Source organism: Pantherophis guttatus, chromosome 1, assembly GCF_059756535.1.
Source record: "Pantherophis guttatus breed Tessera chromosome 1, ASM5975653v1, whole genome shotgun sequence".
NCBI lineage: Eukaryota > Metazoa > Chordata > Lepidosauria > Squamata > Colubridae > Pantherophis > Pantherophis guttatus.
In genome coordinates this window covers 315474518-315495847 of record NC_142063.1, presented here as the reverse complement: position 1 = coordinate 315495847, position 21330 = coordinate 315474518, and the positions used below count along the sequence as shown (strand labels likewise).

The following is a 21330-nucleotide window of genomic DNA, read 5'->3' as shown; positions in this document are numbered from 1 at the left end:
CTGCTTATTTGAACTCTTACCTATTGCCAATTCCTAAAACGTATAGTAGCTATTTTGCCTTCTTCTAGTCTTCCTTACTCAACTGACAGTTGTAATTGTAATCCTTATGAAAAGTTCAGATTTGGGAAGGTTGGCTTGATATTTTTCCATCTAAAGAATGCACATGGAAAAGAGCAAGGACTTTTCCGCCAGCAGTCTTGTAAAATAATTCTAAACAGTAAACTGGAAATAGTGATTACTGCACTTGTTTATGCTGACATTAAGAAAGTCGTTAACCATCTTCCCACTGGATTATATTCCTGCAGTCAGTATGGCAGTGAAAGGTGGTAGCATTATTTTTTTTTAACGATTCAACATTACATCGAAATGTCACAAGAGTGGTGACATTAAAGACCCAATACACAGGGTAAGATTTCGGTCTTAATATATGTTGCTGGCACAGAGATACAACAAAGCTGCTGAAGCTCACAGACTGCCTTGCGTTGATGTATCTTCTACCACAAAATCACTATTTATTGTTAAGATTATTAACCTTCCCTACCTTTCAAAACAAGGGGCTCACAGCAATAGTTTCAAACTATAACAACACTACTAACATAGATTAAAATATGACTTTGCCATTGAAAACATTGGAAAGAGAACATGTCATTAATTGCGATAATTATGCTTATATCTGCCTCTTCTTCTGAGAAGCTAAGAATAATTTACAAGAAGCTCACATGCAGCCTACACACCAAGCTTGTTATTTAACAAGGCAGCAGCATTTATTTGGCTTGTTGAACACCGCTCTCAAGTCTTATTTTCAAATGTTAAGAGTTTTCAGGGACGCAGTAAAACTTTTGCCTCACAATTGAGTTCTGGTAAGCAATCAAGAGCTGTCTTAGACTAATTTGGCTTTCGTTGGAGTTTTTGGCCAGAAGAATTCAGGCACTTGGATCTGAACTCTCATCGGCCACAGCAAGCATAGACAAAGCAAGAGGGAATAGAAGTTGTAGGTCAAAGTGTCTGAAGAGCGCTAACTTTGCCTGTTCCTGCCATACAGTGTATTTGCTGTTTGGAGAGAATGAAGAAAGAGGAAGTAGACTGTTATTTTTTTCTTTAAAAACATGGAAAAGTTTTTGAATGATTCCAGGCAAACTAAGAGGGAAAATACAAAAGCGCAGTTTGATGCCGGCCTTCCCCTATGTAGCTTTCCAGTTTTAAAGCCCCAAGACCAGTGTCTTAGTCTTTTTGAGGTTAGCTGTGGGAAAAGCAATTTGGTGAATGTTTGCTGAGGTTTCAGTAACATCCTGTGCTGAGCAACCTTAAACCCCAGGTAATATTTCAGAGGAAATGGCTAGCACAGACTGAAAATTAACCGCAGCAGACCCTGAGCTCAAATAAGTTCCAAGAGCTATTCTTTGAATCAAGAGTACTCCCTAGTCTTTATTTGGACACTTGCCTGAACTTTTTAATAAGTGTAGCAGCAGGCCCAACCGAAAGGGGAGATTGGGGAACAGGAGAAGGAATAAAATAAAATAAACACAGAGAATGCTACCATAATTTTATTAAACTGCTGGTTTTCCAGCTTTTATTTTCAGGGAACCCCTTCTACATTAATCTGTATCACAGTATCCTAAAAAGTTACACAGGATTCCAGGGAATTGTTCTAAAATGCCCGTTCAGCTCCCATAAATATATGAGGGGCTAAACTCATGTCTGAATGTGATGTATTTCTTGTAAAATGCTTTAAAGCAAAACAAACAACTATTCACATCTGTCTGTCTATTCTGTCTGTCTGTCTCATCTGTCTCATCTATTTCAGCTTTGTCTAGGTTGATCAGAATGGAATTCAACAGCATCTTGGGATCATTTCTATATGAATCATCTCCATTTCCAGATTCACATATATCTGTTGGAGTGGTGATCAATTCTGTTAAGACTTTGGGGAAGTGGGCATACAGAGCTGGAATATGCCTGAAAGAGTCCTTGGGTCTCTTGGCTAAGGACTGATCAGCTGCTTGTTAGAATGTATTGAAGATTTCATTGTTTTGTTTTCCCACTATGTCTTTGGGAACTTTACATAGGGTTGTTCATAGTGGGAAATTAAAAATGGCACTTCTGAATGGCCAATGTGCCAAACATAAGATTGGTAAACTTGGTAACAGCTACCTGAAGGTTTTGGATGCTAAATTGGAATGAGTCTGTATGAATGGAAAATATCTGAGAGTAAATCCAGCTTTCTGGTATGACAGTTTCATATTTGAAGAAAAGATGGTGGGGAATTGTTCTATAATAGTTCTCTGAGGCACCTTTGTGGGCTTTTGAGGAAACCCAGGTTTCCTTCCACCAATGCATACAAATAATCCCACTCATGAAAAAAAAAACAAAAATCCTGCTTGAAAATTGTCCTTAAAAATGGCTGGATGTGAAGCTTTAGCTTTAAGAGTATTCTTGCTCTGTTCCCAGCATGGATACCCTCCCTTTTCCTGAGGTAACTTAACTAGGTAACATTCTCTCTAGATGGCTGTAGCTATCTAATGGGAAGTTGTGTTCACGACTGAGGCCAAACACAGGCATTAATTACAATGAAAAATCAGTTTAGGGCAGGCCACAACTAAATTGGAAGCCAGGTCCTCTAGGTAAAACAAAGAGACGAAACAGAAACTTTAGATTTGATTACAGGGCAGTATAAGAAAAATGTGCTGTATGTTCCCTATTATTAAAGCTGCTTTTGGAGCTGTGTGTTTGCCTGCCTAAGGGATTTTAATAAATATTAGTAATAGCCAGCTGGCTTGCAAGGACTTTTTGGTGCTTTTAGTCTCCCTCCTCCTTCTCCTCTTCCTTCTCCTCTGTAGGATAAAGGAAAGGTGCAGCTAAATGGTTCATCCTATAATAGTAGAAGCAAAAAATTTGAAAGGTCTGGTGTTAGCAAAATCCATGAAGCCCCCATTTGAAAAGACCTATTTCCTTGTTACAGGCTTTGTTTTCAATTTAAAAAATGACTAGGAAAAGAAAGAAGGAAAAAATCGCAATGGCAAAGCTCTACTATTCATTGTTTTTGATTATTTTTATCAATGCTAAAAATATAAACCCTATTGCATTGTGCTGAAGCAGTTGGAAAATGTTCAATAATATTAAAAAATATTTATGAACAAATTTCTCCATTTTTCCAGGAAATATTAACTCTAGCTGCTTATATTATTAATTTTGTATTGGCTGTCTGTCAGTTTCTTTGATGGCTGCATTTTTGTTATTGTTTTTTATATTAATATGACTATTGATGATCATTCTCATTAAGCATTGCCTGGGTATTTGAAAGGGGGGCAGTTTATGATATTATTACATAGAAAAATAAATAATTGTAAATAAAGGCCAATTCTCAACCACTCTGGTTTCTGTTTCACATGTACCTGTCTGAGTTCTGCCCCAAAAAACCAGAACATCCACATTGGTTTTTATCACTCTGAAAAGCACACTAATCATATAGAAATATTTGGAGATGGAGTTATATCATCAAATGTTACCGTACTTTAGGGGAAGCATGTTCTAGGTTCCCATCTAGAATGGGGAAGTTTATGGGTGCAATTCAAGATTATGGTTGCCATCTTTAAACCTTCATGGTTTAAAGCCTACTTCTCTGAGGAATTGCCTTTCTCCAATTGTTTCTGCCTACACAGTATTTTGGGGCAGAGTAGTAGTGCTCCATATTCATTCAATTTCATGCCATCTTGCAGGAGTGAAGTAAACTGCCTTCTCTGTTGTGGATTTCAATCTTTGGAATAGCATTCCCCAGACATTTGGAAGGCACCTCTCTCTTGAGGCTCCAGAAAGCCCTTAAGATGCCTGTATTCTCAATCCTGGGGTTAATGTTAATTTACTGGTCAAGTTCCTATTGTATTGTTTTCGTATTGCCAATTGTTCTAGTTATTTTAGTCTAAACTGACTGTTTTTGTGATTTTAACTTTTTAAATTGTTTTACTCTTTTTATGGATGTTGTAAGAATATTCTGAAGTGAGCAGCCATATTAAATCAATGCATGAAATTAATTACAGCAAAATGTTCAACTTGAAGATTTCATTGAAGCATACCCCAATAGTCTGTAGACTAGAGACTGCAAGAGATAAAATTAAGCAGTAAAACATCCTTTGGTAACTTTAACCAAGCATAATATGCCGTATTCCATGCATGGGAATTTCTTTAAAGAGTTCATGACTTTTGAAGGACATTCTGAAAGCAACATTTCTCTCAAAAAGTTCTTTGAAAATGTATAAAATAATATTGGAGAATGTATTTGCCTAAACAAAATTAATCCTGCATTTCATCTTGTTTCAGCCTTTGGTATTAGCTCCACTGATGCTTTTGTATTTATGTAGCTGAGAATATGGGACAGAAAGAAAAAGGAATGAAATGCAGGATTTATTCCACTTAGAGAGGTACTATATATTTTGTGCTACCCCTTGCAAGCAGCATCATTCTAAAGGGAATTTTATTTAAACTACTGCCACCAGGATGAGACAAAATCTGGCAGCAACTCATCTAAGAGGTATTTTGTTTTTTGCTCCTTCAGATTTTCTTTTCTTTTTTTAAGAAAAGAATCTTGATTCAGCTTTGCTACAAATTCAGCTGCCAAAATTCAAAAAGTTAGCTAAATTAGCTGGGACTAATTTAAGTTTCATTCATTTCAATAGAGTTTTGACATGGCTAGCTTTCTTTGGATTTGGGCCACTACTTTCCATATTAGTTATTTCACACATCCAGTCAAAATGAATTGGTTTGGACCATAGCCAAGGCCAACACATGAGAGAGAGATGTATACACAGCTCTTCCCCGCCCATCCATCATACTCTCACATCCCTGTCATTTTCACATTAACACTATTAATTCCAAACTGTTCATTCAAATTGGAGGATCACAGAGCTCAAAAGTCATTTAGACCAAAGTTCTGTTGAAGCAGGAAATCTGTGACAACAACTTTCCTAATGGATGGCTATCTAGATATTCTTTCACATTGTCCTTCCCCTTTTATATATATTTTTGGGTACCAGTTGGATTATCTTTTTCTGTATGTAGTGGGGGACATCAGAGATGGCAGATGAAGGGTGGAATGTGATGGGAAGAAGTCATGCTTACCTCTATATTGGCCCCATCTGTAGAAAAATTTAGTGTAATAACATGTGGTATACAGATGTATGTGTGAATCGAACCCAAAGATTGATAAGTGATGTTAACTGGCTAATAGAAGGAAGTTAAACTCAGCCATAGTTTAATGTAGATATTAAGATCCTCTGAGTTGACCTCAATTCCTAGTGACTTGATGGATAACTCATGCAGGACTTTTTGGCAGCATTAACAAGTGGTTTACTGCTGTCTTTTCTTTCTTTTTTTTAATTAAACTCTCTCCAAACTACCCTATATCTCTGGGTTTCCTGATGTTCTCTCACCCAAATGCCAACCAGGTCCTCTTCCTATTTAGCTATCTGGGATCAGGCAGCAACAGTTAGGAAGTTGCACCTGCTGTAGTCTTTAGATTACATAACATAGTACAATGATGCCAGCAAGAGAATAAAACATGCAAACTGAGCAACTTGCTAAATAATAATAAATTGCACAGATTTTCTTATTGTGAGTACAGAATGGGGTGATGAGATGGGGTGGTTAGAATTCAGAATTACTTTAGTATAAAATTTTGACAGAGAGAAAAAATAATGAGAGTGTTGTGAAATTTTTGAAAAAGACTAGATGTTTAGTTGATTTCAAAAGTAACTGTCTATATTTGGTTCTGTTCAAGTTTAGTTTATATATTTTATCTTTCAAGGGTATTTCATTATTTTTGCAGCAAAAATCATTTATGAAATGTACTGTCTTTCTTTTTGGATCCATTCTGTAATGTATCTATCAACCCTACAACATAATATGCAGAAAAATGAATTTCCACCCAGCACAAATAAATCTCCAGGTAGGCTGATACATTAAGTAATACTGGCAGCACAAAATACTTTACAGGTTTGAAAGCAAGCTTTGGACTTTTGCCCACTAGCTCAGCTGAACTCAGTCATGTAACAGTGGAAAAGGAATTTTAGTATAAAAAAAGAGAGGCATCAAGCAGTTACTCATTTAAAACAGAGATGGTGGACAAATGTATTTAGTACATAATTTAATACACATTTTACACTGAATTTCCTAAACTTGCTTCCCTTCCCAGGGGTGAAATCCAGCAGGTTCTGACAGGTTCTGGAGGACCAGTAGCGGAAATTTTGAGTAGTTCAGAGAACCGGCAAATACCACGTCTGGCTGGTCCCAGAGTAAGGTGGGAATGGAGATTTTGCAATATCCTTCCCCCAGGAGTGGGGAGGGAATGGGGATTTTGCAGTATCCTTCCCCTGTCATGCCCACCAAGCCACGCCCACAGAACCGGTAGTAAAAAAAATTGGATTTCACCACTGCCCACCCACCCCCCATCTATATATGAATTAGAATGCAGTTATTTACCAATACCCATTAGGAGATGTGTGGACTGAAGTACATAGACATTGTGCTGAAGTAAAAGAGGAATGAAATGAACTCAAGATTGGAAAAATGAAAAACTAGGTAGTATCAGACTTGCTACATTTGCAAAGGTAAGTTGCTGTGATTACTGGTGCTCTGCTAGAGCACTATTGCACCAGTGATTTCACAGTTAGTGTTTTGTAAAGCTCTTGTGATTCACCTATGTCAGACTGATTACTGATGAATTCTTTTGCAGACATTGCTATGTGCCTGACTTCATCACTAACCTCCAACACTACCTACATCTCTTCACTTCCCAAAACAAAATGGTGCAGCTATCACTATTTATATATAACTCAAAATCTTGCTCCTATCCCAAACAATGTGTCTGTCTCTCTCTGTCTCTCTGTTATCTCTCTATATCAATCAATCAATCTATCTATCTATCTTATATGTTCTTCTATGAGATGGACACTGTAGGAGGAGGGAAAATCAACAGTACCTCTGATTCATACTGATAGGAGAGAAAAAAAGAGAAAGAAAAGCCAGATATCTAAATGGAATAATTTCAAACTAAAAACTGAGATAATTTTAAAGCAGCAGAAAAGGAACCAAGAATAGTAAACAAGCTGCTGGCTTTGAAAAGTTTGAAATACGTACACTATCAAGTTAAGAAATCAGGAAAGTAATCTCCCACTTAAAGATATTTTCTGCATTGTATCCTACATGAATTAAACTACTCATAAGCTAACTTGTGGGTAAACGGAGCCCATCAAGCATGTATGGCTAATTTTCTATGACAGAGAAAATATTTAGTTAATAGGTGGAGGGCCAGGATTTGATTCAAGAGCAGTTGAGAATTGATAACCCTGCGGAGGCTTAAAAGTCAGTACCTAATAGTATAAACACATTTTAGGCATTAGAGGATAAAGCCTGACAAAGTGATATGTCACAATATGAAATGTAGTGGACGTGGATAACAGGGAATTTCCCCCCAACCCCTATAAAACAGCTTTCAGTTTTGTATGGTGCATACAAACTGAAATTGCTGAATATCATACATCTACAGTCAATTTGCTGTTATTATTTTATTTAAGGCTATAGATGGTTTCCCCCCCACCTTTTTAAATGGAAAGCAGGCTAATTTCTTGGTTACCAATAATACGGATCCTGGTTTATTTGCAGATCATTCTTAAGAGTTGTTTTAAAACTGAAAATTATGAAGATATGGTGACTCAGAGTAATAAGGTATGTTAAAATGTCTTGTATTACCAAAGACTGCAGAAATGATGAATATATGTGCTTTAAGGCATCCCCATGCTGCTTAGATGGTAAAAGGCATTCAAAATTTTATGAGTCACAAGTTTTACAGATTTGTGTTTCATTAAGGCTTTGCAAACTATGACTATGGGAATCTGCATGAGTGAAAAAAAAACATGGAAAAACATTTAGAAGAATGTAACCTTTTTCAAGAAAAAAAAAGATCCTTTTTTCTGTTATAACAAATGTGTTTTGCCCATTTGTTTCTTAGTTTGCAGCTTACGAACTGTCAGTGTTGCTGTGGTAGTAAAGGAAAAGTGTTTGAGTAGTTATCCAAACCAATTACATTTTTCTCTCACCCTCCCCTCCCTGACAAATTTCAAACCAAAGGTTTTCACTTGAGAATGTTTGGCTTAGGAGTAATCTTGGTACAAAATTACCGATGGGAAGAAAAACCATCTTTCTGCTCCTATCTCTAATGATGGATATATATTTGGGTAAAGTGCTAGAGGTGACCTTGAGAGCTTATCCAAGTAGCCCTCCTCTTTCACTGATTGAAGCTAACCCAATCTAATTTTGTCCAACCTTCAATTAGGGGCTTCCATCAAGGCTATGAGAAGCCTAGGCAATCTGTTCTTCACTTCTTCATTCTTACAACTATAAACATTATTTCTATTATTCACCCTGTATTCCTATAATTGCCCAAGGTGACTGAGCCCGCAGACACCTAGGAGAAAATGATTAGCTGCCTGTGGTGTCTAATTGCTCAGAATAAAGAGAAAGTAGGAAACAGTTGCTGTTCCTTAATCTTTTGACTCCCTGATCAGAGGATTTTTTCCCCTTTGCCTTGCAGACCCCAGATTCCCTACCACTAGCCAACTTTTCTGGTGACATATCCATATTCTTCCCAATGATTACCTTAATGTACAGTCCTCCAGTCCTTGATTTAGCTCAAAAGTATGCTAGCATAGATTATAGTGCCCCAAAGGCCACATTCTAATTTGATTCAAAAACGAGGCTTGCAAGTGGTCCTATTATTGACAGCTTCAGTGCAGGATTATTTATTTATTTATTTATTTGTTTATTATATTTCTATACCGCCTTTCTCCCGTAGGACTCAAGGCGGTGTACAGTCAAGAAAAATATAGACACACAAACATCATAAAATTGCTAATTAAAATTATTACTTAGTTTGGTCAATTAAATAAAACCCAGAATTAGATAACATTTAAAAAATCATTCACATGTTTGTATGTTTAGCCCCGCCTGTTGGAACATCAGGGTCTTGAGGGCACGGCGGAAAGCACGGAGATCAGGGATATTCCGTATCTCCGGGGGCAGTTCATTCCAAAGGGTTGGAGCCCCCACAGAGAAGGCCCTCCCCCTGGAGGGCATAATTTGACTGACAGTACCCTGAGTAGTCCCTCCCTGTGAGAACGAACTGGTCTGTGGGAGGCTATTGGTGGCAAAAGACGGTCTCGTAGGTACCCAGGTCCTAAGCCATGGAGCGCTTTAAAGGTGATAACTAACATGATTTAAGGGCAAAGAATGGTGGATTCACCTGGCTTTGCTTCTCTCTCACTCAGCATCAGAAACATCCCGTGGGACAAACTATCACTGATTACATTTTTAACAATGTTATGTTTACTTGAACAACAAGTTTGAGTGAGTATGGAAGAATTCATGAGATAAGGGCCTTAGCCACTTTTTAAGTTGTCCTTGAAAGAGGTCACTTAGAACCCTGTCTAAAAATCCCTGACTGACAAGGAAGGGACGTAGAGGGAAGCAGGAGGAAAGGACTCTGTGTTGGTGCACTGAGAGAGCCCCCTTCAGCTTTATCCTAGGCCTGTACTTTGCCTTCTAGCCAAACTGTTGGATTCTGGCTTATTGGTCTTCCAGAACAGGGATACATTTGTGTTCAATGTAAGAACCCAAGTGAGAACTAGTGACCTGTGACTCAGCCTGGAAGGGGAAACTTGCTGAAGTCTTACCACTTTCACCTGATTTCCCAAATATTCCAAACTCTTTAGTGCGGCAAGAAAGCAGCAATAAATACAGATAATAAGTGGCTGTGGCCAGCTTTACGAGGAAGTCTCCCCTTCTCCTGATTTGCACCTTCAAGTCAGTGGTGGTGGCACCTTGAATTGTCTCTGAAGTTTTCTTGACAAGAATGTGGTTTGCCATTACCTTCTTTCCATGGCTAAGAGAGACTCACTAGCCCAGGGGTGTCAAACTCAAGACCCACAGGACAGATCCGGCCAGTGGGGTCATCCTGGTCTACCCAATGCAAAGAGGAAAGATCGGGCCAGCATGGCTTTGGCCCGGTCAACCCAGTGCAAAGAGGAAAGATCAGGCCAACTTAGCTTCGGCCCAGTCTACCCAATGTGAAGAGGAAAGATCAGGCCAGTGTGGCTTCAGCCCAGTCTACCAAGTGAGAAGAAGAAAGATCAGAGCAGCATAGCTTCTACCCAATGTGAAGAGGAAACATGCCAGCAGTTTTGGGAGTGGCGTCAATCTGACCATGCCCACCCAGTCAGCCACACCCACCCAGTCAGCCATGCCGCCCCCCAAGGTCAACCACAGCCCTTGATGCGGCTTTCAATGAAATTGAGTTTGATACCCCTGCACTAGCCTGATTTATGGATTTGCTGGTTAAAAAGATTTGATTATGTAGAGAAGAGAATCATGCTGTAATTTTAAAGAGAATTAATTTGCTTGTAACTGCTGTAAACAACACTGGAAACTGCTTCTATATAAACATCAGTTAGATTATTTAGAACAGTTAGAACAGTTAATCAGTGGAACAATTTGCCTCCAGAAGTTGAGGGTGCTCCAACACTAGAAATTTTTAAGAAGAGATTGGACAACCATTTGTCTGAAATGATATAGGGCTTCCTGCCTGAGCACTTAGTATGCTAGTAATATTTTTTTAAAAAAACTTAGGTCTACTGTTCTTTCAAAGGAACCACTAATTTACCTTTAAAAACAGTTCTAGGATATTTCCAGAGCAGTGCTTGACCTGTGTATGTAAGGTGAGGTGTCTACCCTGTGTTTCTATAAAAGAGAGGTTGCTTGATTTTTCCTCTAGTTCATGCAGATATGGTCCAACAGAGTAGTTCCCAACAAATGGAAGGGAGGGGGCATCTCTTCAGCACCCAACAACAGCCAATGGGAGTTGGACAGATTTAATGAGGTGTCACTTCAGAACTGGAGGAGCTCAAAACTAACAAATTACCGTTGCAGAGAGATAGGGATAAGATAAGAATAGGTCACGAGGACACAGTAAGTAGGGGCATCTTTAGGCCATGGTTGGTGAGATATGAGAATGAGCCCTCAATGTAAGGTAACCATGGCTTGAAAATTATGTATTTTAATATCAATTATAGATCCAATAAATGACAATAATTGAGCCAAAGGCCTTGACTCTTTAAATTAATTTTGATTAATTGATTATGAATTTTCTCTGGGTATGAAGGAGAAATCCCTAAGAAATAAAATGACATTTCAAACCTTTGGAATTTATGAAGCTACATTAAGAAATAAAGAACATACGTATTAGTAAAAACTTTGTTTTTAAAAAGAAGGCAAAATAGATAGTAAATTAGAAAGCTAGTATCAAGGAAGAAAGTATGTCATCTAATTTATTCTGAAAATTTATTCTTTTTTGGTGCTATTATCTTTGCATGAAACACCTCGTAACTGGTCTAAGATATAAGTGTGTGTGTGTGTGTGTGTGTGTGTATACACACCTTGAGCATACAGCGGTCATTTGTTTTTATTGAAAAAAATAAAGGTACTAATTACTTATAGACTTACTTAGCACAAACAGATATGCTTCAAAATGAAAAAAAAATTCACAGTTTATGATAATTATGTTCTCTGCTTTGTTTTCAGAGACTGATAATTTGAGGCTTTAAAATCACCAGGAAGCCATTAATTGGAATTCTTCAATAAAAAATAAATTACATAGAAGTTCATGAAGAGTTGTAAAAGCACAGATTTTATTATAGTGAGTGCCACTGAGTCACTGTGTTTATAGGGCAGTACAGATAGTTGGGATTCAGAAGATCCAGTGACCAGATTGGAGATCCGGATACATAAACATCTGCTTAAACCTGTGTCATGAACTTTGCCTGTAATCGTCACATTGTACAAAAGCAAAATATTTTGTAGATGGCAGAAGTGCCACAGAAGGAGTTGGGAGGGAGAGATGATGAAAACAGTTGTACGCTGTTGTGATGCAAGCTTAAGAAAGACATATTTTGAGCAGCAAAAGGCAGGAGATGACTGGAGAGGTGTGAAGTTCTATGCCATCAACTCAGGCTGAATGCTTGAAGGAGGGCAAATGATGAAAATAGCTTAATGCTGCCGTAATGCCAGCTCTCCCCTTTTCTACATGCATTGTGACACACATGGCTGTGTGAAAGGGCCAGAGCTTGCTTTGCCTTCAATTTTATGGATGCCTCTGCTTGTGGACCTGAGGCTCCATATCTTCTGCATCCCAATTTTTTATGCCTCGTGGAGTTCCATAAATTGCCTTGTCAAAATATAGCCTCAGGTCACTGATTTGTACAAGCTTAATATTGCTTTAAAAAATCCCAGTAAAATAAATATGTTAAATATGTTTATTTATAAAGAGATATAAGGTGGTGGTTCAGCCACACCTCTTTGAAGTATGTCACTGAATCATTATCATGTGCTTTTCAGAAGCTTAATAAACCAATATTAGCTCTTGTCCTCCCCCTTCCTCTTCTGCTACTAGTGCAGCATTACAGACTTCCAGAAAATTGTTCCATTGTACTTTTTCTCAAGGAAAATTGACCTATGCAGAGTTTTTAGCGAGAAGGCCCAATCAAAATTTAATAGAAGGATTACAGATTTCTGGAACAGAGATATGTCTTATGGGGAGTTTTTTTTTCTGTCTGAAACAATTTTTTTTCCTCAGTGAATTAGTACAGGACCCCAACTCATCAAAAGGCATGATCTGTTGATAAGAAATAGATGCTACCATGCTGCCCATGTCCAAATGAGGAGACTACGGAGAACCAAGCTATATCACCAAAGGTAATGTTTTACACCAGTAATCCAGAGTAGAAGATGTTTTACCCAGAGCACAAATAAATGTCAGTGCTGATTAGTGATTCAAATTCAATTATTCATGGATTATGCTAGGACATTTGGTCATTGATTAAACTATGCAGGCATCATTTGATTCAAAGTCCTGGTCATCTTCCTAAATCCTGGTTTTGAATACATAGATGGAGGGATAAGTGGATGGTTGGGTAGATAGATGAGTGGATGGATAGACGGACAGACAGATGAAGAGACAGACAAACAAATATGCAATTGTATATGCAATCTGCATTTTAATTTTGAATCCACTTTATATTGACTTTCTAGAAGGGAACTGAAGAAAGATCATTTTCTGCTTTGTAGCAATTTGTATAATATAATTAATTCACTGTGTCTAAGGAAACCTTCTGAACCTGCAGAATTAGCCATGCTCTAGTTTGTATCATTCCAACGACCTGCAGCAAACATGTGACCTAAATAAGAAAGTTTGTTGTCCACTTACAGAAATATGAAGCTGTATATAAAAAGCAAAAGTAGCAGTGGGGAAGAGAAATAAAATTAAAAGTGTTATCCATGGTAACAATACATAAAGATTTTTTCTTTCTCTTTAGATACTGAAAGACATTTAGAAACCGCACAGGAACGCCTAAGGATATTGCTATTAATTCAGTTTATCCTGAAGTATGTAAATAATATAATATAATATAATATAATATAATATAATATAATATAATATAATATAATATAATATAATATAATATAATATAATATAATATAATAATATAATATAATATAATATAATATAATATAATATAATATAATATAATATAATATAATATAATATAATATAATATAATATAATATAATATAATATAATATAATATAATATAATATAATATAATATAATTATTAACTGTACACACATATATACCCATGAAAACTTACATAAATATATATATACACTTAATCTCTTCCTTGGCTCAAGTTGATGAAGGGAGGAGAACTTGTGGCTCAGAGGTTAATAGAACTACCTAACATGCAGGCAGCCCAAGTTCAAATCCAAGTAAGGGTATGGCTAGCTGATGAGAGCTAAATAGCTTGAAATAGATCTATACTAGTCTCCCTTTATTTCTTTATCAGCGAAATATAAATTTGGTATAAAATGGTTTGTCGTGAAGGTGACTGCTTGAGGGCTCCTGGATTGGATTGGAGCTGAAAGGCGAAAGGGATGCAGTATGATCCCTCCCCTCCCACCAGGTGTCTCGATAGAAAAACACTTAATCTTTCCCCTGGCTCAAGCTGATGAAGGGAGGAGAACTTGTGGCTCAGAGGTTAATACAACTACCTAACATGCAGGCAGCCCAAGTTCGAATCCAATCCAGTTTATTGAAATAGCAATAGTAATAGTATTTAGGCTTATGTACAGCTTCATAACAGTTTACAGAGTCAGCATATTGCCCCCAACAATCTGGGTCCTCATTTTACCAACCTCAGAAGGATGGAAGGCTAAATCAACCTTGAGCTGGTGAGACTCGAACTACCAAACTGCTGGCAACCAGCAGTCAGCAGAAGTAGCCTGCAGTGGTGCATTCTAACTACTGCGCCACTGCAGCTCAAATACATGAGACATCTTTGTGGTATGATTCTACCTCCAAGGATGATAGTTAATAATGTAGTTTAGGGTTTGAGGGAATCACAATAATAATGCGGGACATCATTATACACATGAGAAGAACAACGATTAAATGCATAGCTTTACTTTCCTATGGTAAGTATGAGTTTTAGGTGATACCTAAACAGAATTTCCACGCAAAAGCTGAAAGTTTGTTCTTTGGGATCACTACAACTGCACACTGTCCCACAGTGGGCCAGTTTATTTAGCTGTTCAAAGCATCAGAGTTTGTTTTTTGCTTGTTAGTTTTTGATAGATAATTTATTTGTAAAGTTTATATATATATATATTCTACTGAGCTGGAGCTACAAAAAAACCTTGGCTACGTAGGTAAAACCTGGCTAGAAGAAAAACATATATATAACATAATATATATATATATATGCATATTCTTTCTAGCCAGGTTTTACCTACTAGAAAGAATATGCACATAAAAGCCTACGAAAAAGGAAAAAAGATATATATATATATATATATATATATATATATATATATATATATATATATATATATATATATATATATGTGTGTGTGTGTGTGTGTGTGTGTGTGTGTGTGTGTGTGTGTGTGTATGTATGTATGTATGTATGTATGTATGTATGTATGTATGTAATTTTCCTTATGTATTTCTTCTCTTGAGAAATTCATCCCATAGTTTCTCATCCCATAGGAAAGATGAACTTTAGATTCAAATATTCAATACCCAAGTTGTCTCAAAGAATGATAAGTAGATGGTACAAACAGTCAGTGAGGAATCCATCCAAGGGATACTGTAGAAGGGATGTTTAGAAACCCATTGGGGAGGAAAAGGACAATCATAATAAAATTATTTTGGCTTTTTCCCAGATTCTTCAGATGTTTTTCATGATATAGAATATCCAAATTCGCTTTCATTTTCATCATTCATTTTTGTAGCTTAAACATCAGATGTTGTTGAGAGCAGTTAAGTAAATACATGTATATTTTTGGTATTAATCTTCATCCAAATTACTTAAGAAATTAGCAAGATATTTTGGTACATGGCATATACAGAGTTATCTAACCATTTATACAAATTATTTATGACTTTGTTTTCAATAACCCCCCCACACACGTGTGTGTGTATGTGTGTGTGTGTGTGTGTGTGTGTGTGTGTGTGCGTGCGCATATATGCATATTTCTCTTTGCTATTTCTTTAAAATTGAAGACTTTACATAAAGGATTAACCTTTTATTACCCATCATTCCTTTCTTTTTATTATCATGGATTCCATCCAGTAGCATTCCAGTAAGCCTATTGGTTTGTAGAGATTGTTCTTAAAATACAGTATGGAAAATAAGCAGGCAAATTTGTTGCCTTGGTATCCCATGGGGAAAAGCTACAGTTTAGATGCAGATGATGGAAAGAAATATAATATCACAGAAAGACGGCTTTCTCAGAGAGTGTCAGTAGCATTAATGTCATGAGCAAAGCACCTGTCTGTGACAACTCCATAGACCTTTCAATGGAAAATTGCACTTAATACATTTTAAAGTATGAGATGGTAATTTGGGGATTTGCTATATTTGAACTGAAGGATTGCATTTTTGCATGGGAATTTTGTTTAATTTTCTGGAATTACATAAAGAAAAAGAAAGGAAGGGGGAAAAAACCCCATACCACCTAGCACCAGAAACACTACGGCCTAGAGCCAACTGTCAACAAAAATCAACACTAATAGCACATCGCCTGTCACTGATTTATGTCATGATGTGGTAATCTTCTCAATTTAGTTGGATATTTTTTTCCCTCACACAAAAATTGCCAAAAGTCTCACTAGACGTTTTATAAATGTTGGGAGGTGCTATTACGATGGTAATGGGGCGATATTAAAGAAGTGTTCACTAGTTCAAAGTGCCAGTTAAAGAAATGGGGGAAAATGGAAAGATGTATACAAGGCCCTTTCAAAGTCTATAAGTAAATTATTTAATATTTCAGGTGTGCGTAAGATTTGAAGATGACATATGGAGTTTCCTAAAGACTGGATGGTTACAATAAAAGTGGTATTTACTTTGTCTCCTGGGAGAGGCACTTTTATTAATTGGTTAGAATGAAGGCATATGGCTTTTGGCTCTACAATCCAAGTAAAGACATAATGAGGCTTTCAAGTTACTGTTGAACTCCAGTTCCCATCAGCTTTAATGCTGAGGTTTGATGATAGCTGTATCTGATTATTTTTATTTTTATATTTATTTTCTTATTCTTATTTTCTCATTATTTTTATTTTATTTATATTATTTAGTACCTTGTTCTATTTTATTTATTATTAATTTTATTTATTATCTTAGTTTTTACTTATTAAATATTTTTATCTTAGTATCGGTATTATTTTCTTATTCCTCTTATTTTATTTAAGCATATTTCTATGCTGTTACAATGATGTAGAAGTCATCTTTACTTACGTATGTTTGTGTTAACTTCAACAGTTTTGAAATGCAGTTGTTTATCTCCAATTTTTTTTTTGCCAGAATATACACCAAAAAGGAACTTCTTCATTTAAGTTTCTCATTTCTGGAAGAGCTAACATAGCATTATGCAGGATTTAATTTTGGCTACCACTCGCTACAGTTGGTCATCTCTCATGATATATCATTGTGTATTGTGCCAGGAATTCTGAAAGTATCAGCTCTGTCCTGACTCTTCCATGTCCATGTTGGGTTATATCAGGGGTGGGGAACGATGGACCTTTTATGACTTGTGGATTTCAACTCCCAGAATTCTGGGAGTCCAGGCTGGGAGAGGAGTCATATATCAAATGTCTCTCACAGCAAACTGGACTGGAAGGAAATAAATAAAAGGAATAAGTGACTCTGTTCTCAGATTAGTAATGTATATTAGTAATAAAATCAAAGTAACAAAAGAATTAAATCATTCTTTAAGAATTCTTTCAAAAATAAAAAAGATCAAAGTAACACAAGAATTCTCATGAGTACCATTTACTTTCAAATAAGAATTCATAGTATGTTATTCCTTCCTTCCTTCCTTCCTTCCTTCCTTCCTTCCTTCCTTCCTTCCTTCCTTCCTTCCTTCCTTCCTCCCTCCCTCCCTCCCTCCCTCCCTTTCTCTCTCCCTCCCTCTTTGGAGGGAAGCCAGCTTGCACTTACAAAATGTTTGGCCAATTGTCATTTTATAATGAGGTGTCCTTGGTGTTCTCTGGGCATGCTTGTTTTCTTGCAAACATTTCATTACCCTAACTAGGTAACATCATCAGTGCTAGTAAAGAGTGCTGTTTGCTGTCAGTTTATATTCTGATGTCTTGCCTGTTTGTGTGGGTGGGAGTGGTCTAAAGAGATTCTTTGGATGGGCTGTTTAATGATGGCTGTTTGTCAGTTTCTTGATATTTCTTACTTGATATGTATTTCTTACTTGATTGTTGGTCTGAAATTAACCTTGAAGTTACTCTATCTATCTATCTATCTATCTATCTATCTATCTATCTATCTATCTATCTATCTATTTTAGTCAGATTTATATGCCGCCATAAGACTGGGGGCGGCTCACAGCAATAGAACAACCCGACAATAAGTGAAAATTAAATAATATTAAAACCAATTTAAAATCCCCAAGTCCCCAAGTTAAAATCCGTGGCAAATCAGAGAAGTTGGTGGAAGAGCCATGTCTTTAGGTCAGCGCGGAAGGTGCGGAGGTCGGGGGCCATCCGGAGCTCAGTGGGCATGTTGAGGGTAAAGCTGCCCTCTGCAAAGTGGCGCAACGGACCAGACAGCGAATAGATATGTTGCTTAGCAAAACACACAGATACTCACAGACCCTGAACATTTAAAGAAAAATAAACAGTCTTTACTTGTAGTAAAAAAAACAAAAAAAAAACAAACAAACTTGGCTTCTCAAAACAAAGATAACACTTCTTCAAATAATCACGGTTCAACACAAAAACATAGTTTGCTTACAATTCCAGTTCCAGTTCTTCAGTAACACAGACACAGTTCCTTTCAGCAGTTCAACCTTCTAATAGCAGGAGCAGAAGTGAATGAACTTCCTGCCTTCTTTTATGTCTGCCTAGCACAGCCAATTAGTCATCTTGTAGCAGTTAAAGTTACAGAACATAGGTTTCTATATATTATCTACCCAACCATAGGATAATCATCCAACAGGGCAACCCATTCTAGAGGGTTGGTGCAGCCACAGAGAACACCCTCATCCTGGGGACCGCCAGCCGACACTGTCTAGCTGAGGGGACCTGGAGGAGGGCAGCCCTATGTGAGTGCACTGGGCGGTGGGAGGCCAGTAGGAGGTGATCCTGCAAATACCCTGGGACCATGCCATGAAGGGCTTTATAGGTGAGTACCAGCACCTTGAAGCGGACCCAGAGAACCACCGGTAACCAGTGCAGCTCGCACAATAGTGGTGTTATATGGGAGTAGTGGGACATACCCGTAACTACTCACACGGCCGCATTCTGAACCAGTTGGAGCCTCCGGGTACACCCCAAGGGCAGCCCCATGCTGATCTGAGTGCTGATTACTAGTGGAGAAGTGCTGAAGTCTTTTTCTCTTTTGGACTAGTTGATTGTCTCTTTTGCATAGTCTATAGATGTTGTTAATGTCTATGTGTCTATTGATGGCTGATTTGTCAGAGTGCCAGGCTTCTAGACCATTTTATAATGATCAAAATGGATAGGCCCCATAAGTAGCCATTAAGAATACTAGAGATGATGTGAACCTGCTGTCCGATGACTAGTGGGTGAAAGAAGTCCCATCTATTGAATTGTTCAGGAAAAATGCCAGGCTCAGTGCATGGTAGTTACCACACTATGTAGACTATAGTTCCATAGCTTGATTCATTTAATAGCTAATAGAGAAGGAAGAGATGAGACAGTAATATGATGCCATTGATTATTAAGTGATAATAACTAATTCCTACCTTTGTGATAGACTTAGACTTAGAATAACTTTATTGTCACTTTGAATGTATACTAATCAGTATACATTAAAATGAAATTTCATTGCATACAGCTCTCGAAGGGTCACCACCTCCAATATACACTACATAAACATTACTAAATAAATAAATAAATACAAAATTATGCATATATTCACATATATTATTTGACCTGGAGAAACAACAGTCTAGTTCAGATGCATACATACAGTATACATGGTGAGCAAAACGAATCTTGCAAAGTTACCAGATGGATGGCATACGAAACAAAGCTGTTATAGAATCAGATAGTCCTGCTAGAAATACTTCGAAACCTCCCCCCCAGAGGGGAGCAACAGAAATAGGCTGTGAAGTGGATGTGTGAGGTCTCTAACAATGCTTTGATCTCTAAGCACATAGCGCTTATAAGCAGTATCTGAATAATGAGAACCAAACTTCCTACAATCTTCTCGGCTGTTCTTACCACTCTCTGAATGGACTTTCTATCTGAGGCACTGCAGCCACCAAACCAAACAGAGGTTTGGTTTGGGAGTTATACACTCTCAATTGTGCCTCTGTAAAAAGTGGCCAGGACAGAAGGAGAAAGATATGCTCTCCTCATCTGACATAGGAAATGCAGATGCTGGTTTGCATGCTTCACTAAGGATGACGTGTGGAGAGACCAGTTCAGATTGTTAGATATCTGCACCCCCAGATACGTAATACTGTTGATCACCTCTACAGCTGCATCCTTGATATTGAGTGGAGTATGACCACGCTGGCTCTTTCTAAAATCTATGATTATCTCCTTTGTTTTATTAACATTTAGAACCAGGTTACTTTTATTGCACCTCTTCCTATAAACATCTTCATTGTTGTCCTGAATAATACCCACCACTGCTGTGTCATCTGCATACTTCACAATATGATTTGTAACAGATTTGGCACAGCAATCGTGGGCTGTCCAGGTGAATAGTAGCGGACTCAAGACACAACCCTGTGGGGAACCTGTACTCAAGGAGATGGAGTTGGAAACTTTTCTTCCAACTTGCACAAACTGGGGCCTAAGATGATTGCTTTTGTTAGCAAAATCAAAACCAGAAGTAAAGTTTGCTAGGATCTGACATGGCAAGCTCTTGAAGAACTTAAACTCTTTAATAGTTTTACCCCCAAAAGAAAGAAGCACCAACTTATTGTGAAGCTGCCCAAATGAAATAATGAAATGATTTTGCACAGTGGCCGGCTTCCAAGAGATGAACCTCACCACAAGGTGCCAATCCAATGCCTGCATAAGCAAAAGCAGCATCACGGTAGAGCACAGACATGGGAATTCAGCACACTCCAACTTGCAATTATGAAGCAACAGAATTTATTGGGCATAGAAAATACTGTCACTAAACAGCTCAACGGTCCTCGGGAGTCCTTTCTGGCTTCCAAACATGCTGTTGCAGGCAGACAATTTCTTTTCTTCCAGGCTTTTATTAAAAACCAATTCGGGCAAATGCCGTCAGTCTAGTCAGCAAGAAAACCTGTAGAGCCACAGCTCCATAACTTCCCACGAGGTTCCTCCATGACATTTTAAGGTGTTAATAGCATGACAAAATGCTGCATTTCAACACTTTGTAACAAAAAAGGACCCTCTTAAGAGCAGAAACACACAGTCAGGCGAATCATGTGATATAGCTCTTGCTAGGCAGTTCCACCTCTGAGAACAGGTGGTGGTACCTCCATATTCCCTCTAATACATGGAAATAAAAATCCTAGCATGTGTAAAAATTTCATGCCAAAGAGAAAGCATTCTGGTTTAGGTTTTTTTTTTTTTCATGATATTCTAATATTCTGGCTGCAGGAAGGATATGCATAGGAATATTTCAAATATATTTTCGTAGTGGCATTCTCAAGTTAAGGTGTCATGTTCTCAAACTTTTTGATAACCTTAAGAATTAAATATAGATTAAGGA

General features: G+C 37.5%; 1 long non-coding RNA gene across 1 annotated transcript in view; it reads left to right on the top strand.

Moving 5' to 3' along the window:
- The window catches only part of LOC117671399 (uncharacterized), a 35334-nt gene extending 18035 nt beyond the window's left edge, over positions 1-17299 (top strand). Inside the window, exons 2-6 of the long non-coding RNA XR_004592833.2 lie at positions 7654-7716; positions 12674-12792; positions 13413-13482; positions 16430-16494; positions 16960-17299. This is a non-coding gene — a long non-coding RNA (uncharacterized LOC117671399). The remainder of the gene's footprint in view (positions 1-7653; positions 7717-12673; positions 12793-13412; positions 13483-16429; positions 16495-16959) is intronic.
- Positions 17300-21330: the final 4031 nt, after the last annotated feature.